The sequence below is a fragment of the Trematomus bernacchii genome, unplaced genomic scaffold, assembly GCF_902827165.1.
Source record: "Trematomus bernacchii unplaced genomic scaffold, fTreBer1.1, whole genome shotgun sequence".
Classification (NCBI taxonomy): domain Eukaryota; kingdom Metazoa; phylum Chordata; class Actinopteri; order Perciformes; family Nototheniidae; genus Trematomus; species Trematomus bernacchii.
Window position 1 is genome coordinate 273,906 of NW_022987589.1, and position 8,591 is coordinate 282,496.

Below are 8,591 nucleotides of genomic sequence, written 5' to 3' on the forward strand. Positions count from 1 at the left end.
CACATTCACATTCTCCAACTCCACTGCAGCATTATAACAAATACAAAGTAGCTTCAACATTAAAAACAGTAATGCATTACAATAATTCCTGCAAAGTACATATTTAACCCTTGTGTTGTGTTCGAAAGCTGTTACCGTTCATGGTGTTCGCGGGTCCATTTTGACCCATGATTTATCTCAGTCCAAAACACACACAAAAAATGACTATCATCCAATATTGTTTTAACTACATCATAACTAACTTATAATGCATTCATAACCGTACAATCCTGTTGTCATTTAATGTTATGGCCCCAAAACACATCACACCGCATATTGCACACGTGCATGTGTGAGTTCAGGTTCAAGTGTTAGTGTACATATTCTTTGAGAAAGGTGGAGTTCCCGTGGGGGGAGGGGGGCAGAGGGAGGGGAGACCAGGTGCATGTTGCGAACAAATATTGTTACAGTTGATGAAGGGGGGGGGGTGTCTAAAGTCAAAGATGAATCTTGATTGGGCCAAATTTGACCCCGAGTGACCCAAAACAATTCTGCCGGGTCTCCCCAGACCCCAACACCAAATTATACACTTTTTATTTAGAGACCTTCAGACTTGGCAAAAATGGTCAAAATGAGTTTTGTAGTGTTTATATATCTGTAGTGGAGGATATCATGAAGCCTTGTTCAGATACAATAAACTAGAGCGTAGTTATTATATCATTCTAACTTGAAACGGGTCACGGGAGACCCCAACCCAACATAAGGGTTAATCACTTTGATCATTTGTCTTCATTGACTTCAAACCCAAATGATCCAGTTGTTGATCAGCTGTGTTATTTAAGGTGTAATAAAACAGCCTCATTGAAGAGGACATACTGAGGGGTTATACACACAGAGCATGACTGTCTGAATGATTTGCTCTGTAGGAGAGTCTTCACTCAAGATGTACTACTTTCACTACAACATGTATTCATTGTGTAACCTACAGTCTTCAAGGAGAACATATACAAATGTGCAAAATGTGCTCCACATCATAATATGTGATTGCATGGTCACGTTTCACTTCCCGTAAACACCACAAGATGAAGACAAAGTCAAGATGTGTTTAACAGCTGGATCATTTTGAACACTGAACATGTCATTTCTTTCACTTATTCACATGAATATTATTGTTTCATGCACAGGTTGATCAATAGCCATTTTTATTGTAATACATATCCTTCACAGAAACACCATCCTGTTTGACAGACATACTGTATGTCCAGGGAATGTAAGAGATGAATCTCTGCTGTGGCTCTCGTTGTGGCTTCATCAGGCACAAAGTGGTCCAATCATCTCAAACACATTCTTCAGATTGCATTATATCTTAGACATGAGTCTTTCAGCTCTTCACAGTCCAACTGTTGTTTTGAGCTGCTATCATGAACCCTGGTTGTACAACTTATTAACACAGAATTAAGAAAAACAAATGTGAGACAATCTTTTCATTTTCTGTTATCTCATTCCTTCCTTTGTTAACTGGAGTTAGAGAACAACTCAGCTGCTACAAACCTACTTACAGGGCAACATAAGTATCTGTATGAGTGCAGTTTGTCTTTCCTCATGCCAAACACTTTACACCACAAACATTTACTGTTCAAATACAAATCAGTGTCAGCTCCTGCACGTTCTCTTGAAGCCCCGCCTCCAGGAAGTAGTCTTTGTTTAATGAGCCAATTAGGCTTTCCCCTCTCATCCTGAACAGGTCACCCTCCTGGTCAAAGGTCAGAGGAAGGCTGAAGATGGGAACTCCCTGGTAGATGGCCTCTTGAAGTGTGTTGGTGACCTTCTGATGTGACCACTCAAGCTCTGCTATCTCCTCAGTGTCAAATAATTGTTGATCTAATTCCTTTATTCATCTCTATAAACATAAAAGTATATTCAAACATTAGAGTCTATACATGTTCTGATCTTAATCTCTTCATGTTAGGACACATTTAAGTACGCCTATATTTACATATCTCTCCCTGTGTCACATTTTCTCTCCAAAACATAGTCAGGTGACGTAGACGTGAAGAAGTGTGGGCCCACAGCTGAGAGGAGTTACGGTAAGACTGGCCCAGTGTCCTCTGCCATGACGGGGAGATAGAAAGTCTTCAGGTTCAAATCAGAGACAGTGATCATACGGTTGTGTTGCCTCTTCAGATAAAGAAGTGTATTGCTTGCCCTGTCTACATTTGGAAAGAGAGAGGCAGTGTTAGTAGTTATACAAATGCCCCTTCAATCACATTAGTATGCATAAAAAGTGACAGGTCACACCTGCTATGTCCCGCCTCCTACTTATGCTAATGAGCCCCTTTGTTCGAGGTGTTATCACGTGTAGGTGTGATTTCACAGATAGGTGTGATATCCTTTGTTGTGAGGGGGTGAGGTGTTGTAGCTTGTAGGTGTGATATTCCCCATTGTAGTAGATCCTTTGTTGTGTAATCTAATTAGCCTTTGATGTCTGACCCTTTGTTGTCTATCCTTTGATGTGAGGTGTTTGTGACATGTAGGTGTGAACTCCCCATTGTAGTAGATCCTTTGTTGTGTAATCTAATTAGCCTTTGATGTCTGACCCCTTGATGTTTATCCTTTGATGTGAGGGGTGAGGTGTTTGTAACATGTAGGTGTGCATTCCCCATTGTAGAAGATCCTTTTGTTGTGTAATCTAATTAGCCTTTGATGTCTGACCCCTTGATGTCTATCCTTTGATGTGAGGGGTGAGGTGTTTGTAACATGTAGGTGTGAATTCCCCCTTGTAGTAGATCCTTTTGTTGTCTATCTAATTAGCCTTTGATGTCTGTCCTTTGATGTAAGGGGGTGAGGTGTTGTAACATGTAGGTGTGATATCGCACCGGCGTGTTATAAGCCTTTGATGTCACTCTAATTAGCCCTTTGATGTATGTCCTTTGATGTGAGGGTGGTGAGGTGTTGTCACATGTCTCGCACCCCATCCCCCTCGCACCCCGTCCCCCCTCTCATCCCTTCCTGTCACCCCATCCCCCTCGCACCCCATCCCCCTCTCACCCCTTCCTGTCACCCCATCCCCCTCGCACCCCGTCCCCCCTCTCACCCCTTCCCCCTTCCTTTTGCTGTGATGTCAGAAGATAGTGAGGGGTGGAGTTAGATAAAAAAAAGAAATCCGTGCAAACTAGATACAAAGCCACTCACCAAGTCACCTAAACTTTCAAAAACGAAAATGGCAAAGAGACGCATCGATATGGGTTTAATCAGCGAGACGCCTGTGACAACTTACCGCCATCCGTCGGGAGCGCCAGTCAAGAAACGGGTGCAGTATCTGTGCCGGGTTCAGACCCTCCGTCTGAGGCTCTTCATGAAAAATGGAGTCTGGATGTGTGAGACTGTCTCCCCTCACAAGGTTAAGTACCTTGTATGGAATTGGGTTTTCTTTAGAGCTGTTTTCAGTGAGACAATGCAGTTTCTGATCATTTTAAGTTTTCAAGTTTCAAGGCTTTATGGCATATGCCCATTAGCTACAGTGTAGATATGTCAATGAAAAACATAGGTCACAGGCTCCTCCAACAGTGCACATAAAACAGATAAAATATTGCAATAGAATGTTTTGATATGACAGATTTGTGCGTAATTCTCTCACAAAGGAAATGTAAGATACACGTTTATGTATGGAAAACTTTATAACTTGGTAAAATATTCATTCATTTGTAATGAATTGAGTTTTCTTCAAGAATCAAACTCTAAATGGAGAGTTTGTGATTTTAACACTGTTTCGATGAAACAATGCAGTTTTGATAACTTGACTTGACTAACATTACTTTTTTTAAATATATGTTTTTAGATGCTTTACTTTTGATTTCTTTCATGTTATTTTAACACATTACTTTTTTCATATTTTTCAACATACTGTGATATTTGTTTTTTTCTCTCCTTTTTTCCATTATATTTTTGAATATACAGACATTCAACGCAATAAGTCCCACCCCAATTAGCAAATCATCCAAAACTAAGGACCCCCACTAAGACGAACAGATTTTCTTTGAGACTGTGACTCTTAAAGGCATTTTGGGATTTTAGTAAAACAATCCAGTTTTCTGGAAATAACTTAAATGATTTTCGTTTTTTCTCCTACAAAGATACTTATAGTTACACTTTAATGGATGCAAAACTTTATAACTTGGTAAAATATTCATTAATTTGTAATGAATTGAGATTCTTAAAGAATCAAACTCTAAATGGAGAGTTTGTGATTTTAACACTGTTTCGATGAAACAATACCGTTTTGATAACTTGACTTGACTAACATTACTTTTTTAAATATATGTTTTGTTAGATGACTTTACTGATTTTTGCTTTTTTCTTCCTTGCTTTTGTTTGTGTTACTAGGATACTTTTAGATACACTTTGAAGTGTGCAACATTTTACAACTGATAGAATAGTACTTTGTAAGGAATTCGTTTTCTTGGTAGAATATAAAGTACTTTTGTAAGGAATTGGGTTTCTTAACAATCCTGCTCCACCATTAAATCACTTAATCTGCTACTTCCAGGCAAAAGCTTTTAAAACTTGCATCGTGTATTAAGTCATGTCTTGGCAAAAATGAGAGTCCTGGGTGCTTTAAAACATTTCTTAGAACATTTTGATATATTCAAACACATAATGAACTGCAATGACTCACTGCTGCATCAAATTTATTTTACACTGTTGGGAGGACAAAACTGTGAGACTCTCAGACCCTTTTGTTGTCAATCTAATTAGCCTGTCCTCATTTTAACTAAAGTAATTTAACCTAAGTGGAGCCAACCTAAGGAGTGGGCCCTACAGTCTGGGACTAGCTTACTTTTTAACATTCTACTCAAAGGGCCCGTAAATATTATCTCCGCCAATATGCTATATTAAAATATCATTTAAAAAATAAAATAAAAAATAAAACTCATTTCATGTCAATGTTGTGTTAACACAAACAAAAGTTCTGTTTTATATGTTGAAATATAATTTAAAAAACAACGATATAGTATTTTCAAGTCTTACTTTAGTATGGTAAAATTAAGAATAAGTCACATTAAAGTTTGTCATGATTTTCCGTAAAATTCAAGTATAGTTTGTCAAAAGAATATGAAAAAATCATTTTGTAGAGTAGTATGTTGAAAATCTCAGTGTTTAACTGAACACACCTACATGTGATAACACCTCGAACAAAGGGGTAATTAGCATACAAAGGGGGGTCACTAGCATCAGTGGGGGAAAGGTGCTACGGAAATGAACTTTGAGGAGGGGGAACTTGTAAGAATTTCCAAGGCGAGAGGGGTCTTTGATAAAAAAATATGAACAGAGTTATACTGACTAATTATTTACGGCGTCCGAACGCATACCTCGTCAACCATCTGTTTACAAACTCAAAGATTATGATGGAGAAGAGATCAAGGGGACTTTTTTTTGAGAAAGAGTTAAGAAAAGTGAAGGTAATACTTTTTTCTGAACAGATTTTCTTTAAGACTGTGACTCTTAAAGGCATTTTCTAGTAAGACAATCCAGTTTTCTGGAAATAACTTGAATGATTTTTGTTTTTTCTCCTACAAAGATACTTATAGTTACACTTTAATGGATGCAAAACTTTATAACTTGGTATTCATTAATTTGTAATGAAATTAGTTTCTTAAAGAATCAAACTCTAAATGGAGAGTTTGTGTTTTTAACACTGTTTCGATGAAACAATGCGGTTTTGATAACTTGACTTGACTAACATAACTTTTTTTTAAATATATGTTTTTAGATGCTTTACTTTGATTTCTTTCATGTTATTTTAACACAACATTACTTTTTTTATATTTTTCAACATACTGTGATATTTGTTTTTCTCTCCTTTTTTCCATTATATTTTTGAAAAACTACACAGTGATTTTTATCAAAATACAACATGCAACTAATACATTATACAATATTACGACTTTTTGCGATATTTTCAACACAATATACTTGTACCTTTTTCTGTAGGGCTTCAGGATATTTGGCATGTCATGCATAAAACCGGTGTCATCTTTCCTGAAACTGACGTGCTGTCCGTTTTACAAACAAGTTATCTTTCTGCTTCTTCACCCTCTGAATTTTCCTCCCCCGTCCCTCTTCCTTCAGCCATCACAACAACAATCAAGTCAGATCTGTGAAATTAAACACCTCTTCCCAAAGCGTGACTTCCCTATTGAGGGGGTGGGGCAGTAGGGCCTAACCCGATTGGCCTAATATACTAACATGCAGAACGTATGGTATGTTTGAAAAAAGACTAACCATCTATCCAGTTCAAGCTGTCTTTAAGATGCGACATCGAGCTCTGACTTTTTCCGTAAAATCGTGACAAACTATTACTTATTCTTAAATTTTGACCTCTTGCTGCTTGGTTGAAAATGATAGATGAAAAAGCTACAACGCTTAAAGAACTTCTAAAAACTCTCAATTCTACAGATGAATCCCCCCACTCAACGCAATAAGTCCACCCCCCACTCAGCAAATCATCTAAAACGAAGGACCCCACTAAGACGACCGTTGAAAACTAGCCAGGGATCTGAGAAAAACCAAGTCTCCCCCCGCGAGTTGCAGCCAGGAACAAACTCCTGTCTCCTATCATCACCACCATTGTGGACACCCACATATTGCAGTACTACTGCTGCTGATGTTACTCCTGGGGCCAAGACGTCTCTGTTTATGAACATAGTGAAATCGGAGTTGGTTGATATTGTGGAGAGGGTGCTGCATCGGTACAGAGAAAAAATCTGCAATGGATGCCGAGTCAGTCACCCCGGCCAGAGGCAACACGATTGTCTGAATGACATTCCAGAATATTTCTTCAGAAACAATTACAACGCGTTAATGAAAAGTATTTGGCTCGCCGACTTCATTACAGTGAATGACCAGAGTCTTAATGATAAAAAAAAAAAAAACATTTACACGGCTGAATGGAGGATCCAAGGCGCTTCGAGGCTTTTCTGTACAATCTCAAAAACTGCAGACGCCTCAAGGAGAGACTTGAAAAGATCCATGCCGAGCTGGATGGATAGGAAGAAGACTAATAACCAGCGGTTGATTGAAGCCGGGGATTTTTTTTTTTTCGATACTTTGACTTTTCTTTAAAGTAAAATAAAAATGGGTAACTACTATGGAAAACAATCTGTATATATCTATCAGAATGCAGTCAATACCTGTTTAATAAGTGTGTTGTTGATGACGATTGAAAACAGAATGAATAGTGATCCCCGTGTAAACAGAACGGCTGTAGTTTGTAAACTAGAAGACATTTTGGATATCGTTCATTCTGGCAGTACTATTCCGGGTCATTGGGAAACGATTGTAAACAAAACTTTTAAAGTGGTACTGGAATCTTCATTTTCCGAAACATTCTGTAACATTACCGAAGAAATGAAACAAACACCAAAAGTGTATCATGTGCTCGCATTGTATGCTCTGTTTGTAGATGTAATGCATCTTTGTGTCAAAAACAGCATACACATGAATACTTTGGCCGAAGTGCAAAAACTCCATTATAATATTTCCCTTCATCTGGGGGATGTTGCAATCAGTATAAATGTATTACTGCTTCCTATGGGGTGAAAACCATAAATTGTAAATATGAAATTCTGCAAATAATAAAAAGTGTTTTTACATTTAAAAAAACTTTTGTCTTCAAATCATAGTATAGTATTTCCTACATATAATTTAAAAAAAAGAGTCACAGTATAGAATGTCTTAACATTTATTTTTAAAAGTACTAGTATATACTATACTGTGACTCTTTTTTAGATTAGATTGACAACAAAAGGGTCTGAGAGTCTCACAGTTTTGTCCTCCCAACAGTGTAAAATAAATTTGATGCAGCAGTGAGTCATTGCAGTTCATTATGTGTTTGAATATATCAAAATGTTCTAAGAAATGTTTTAAAGCACCCAGGACTCTCATTTTTGCCAAGACATGACTTAATACACGATGCAAGTTTTAAAAGCTTTTGCCTGGAAGTAGCAGATTAAGTGATTTAATGGTGGAGCAGGATTGTTAAGAAACCCAATTCCTTACAAAAGTACTTTATATTCTACCAAGAAAACGAATTCCTTACAAAGTACTATTCTATCAGTTGTAAAATGTTGCACACTTCAAAGTGTATCTAAAAGTATCCTAGTAACACAAACAAAAGCAAGGAAGAAAAAAGCAAAAATCAGTAAAGTCATCTAACAAAACATATATTTAAAAAAGTAATGTTAGTCAAGTCAAGTTATCAAAACGGTATTGTTTCATCGAAACAGTGTTAAAATCACAAACTCTCCATTTAGAGTTTGATTCTTTAAGAATCTCAATTCATTACAAATTAATGAATATTTTACCAAGTTATAAAGTTTTGCATCCATTAAAGTGTAACTATAAGTGCCTTTAAGAGTCACAGTCTTAAAGAAAATCTGTTCGTCTTAGTGGGGGCCCTTAGTTTTGGATGATTTGCTAATTGGGGTGGGACTTATTGCGTTGAATGTCTGTATATTCAAAAATATAATGGAAAAAAGGAGAGAAAAAAACAAATATCACAGTATGTTGAAAAATATGAAAAAAGTAATGTGTTAAAATAACATGAAAGAAAT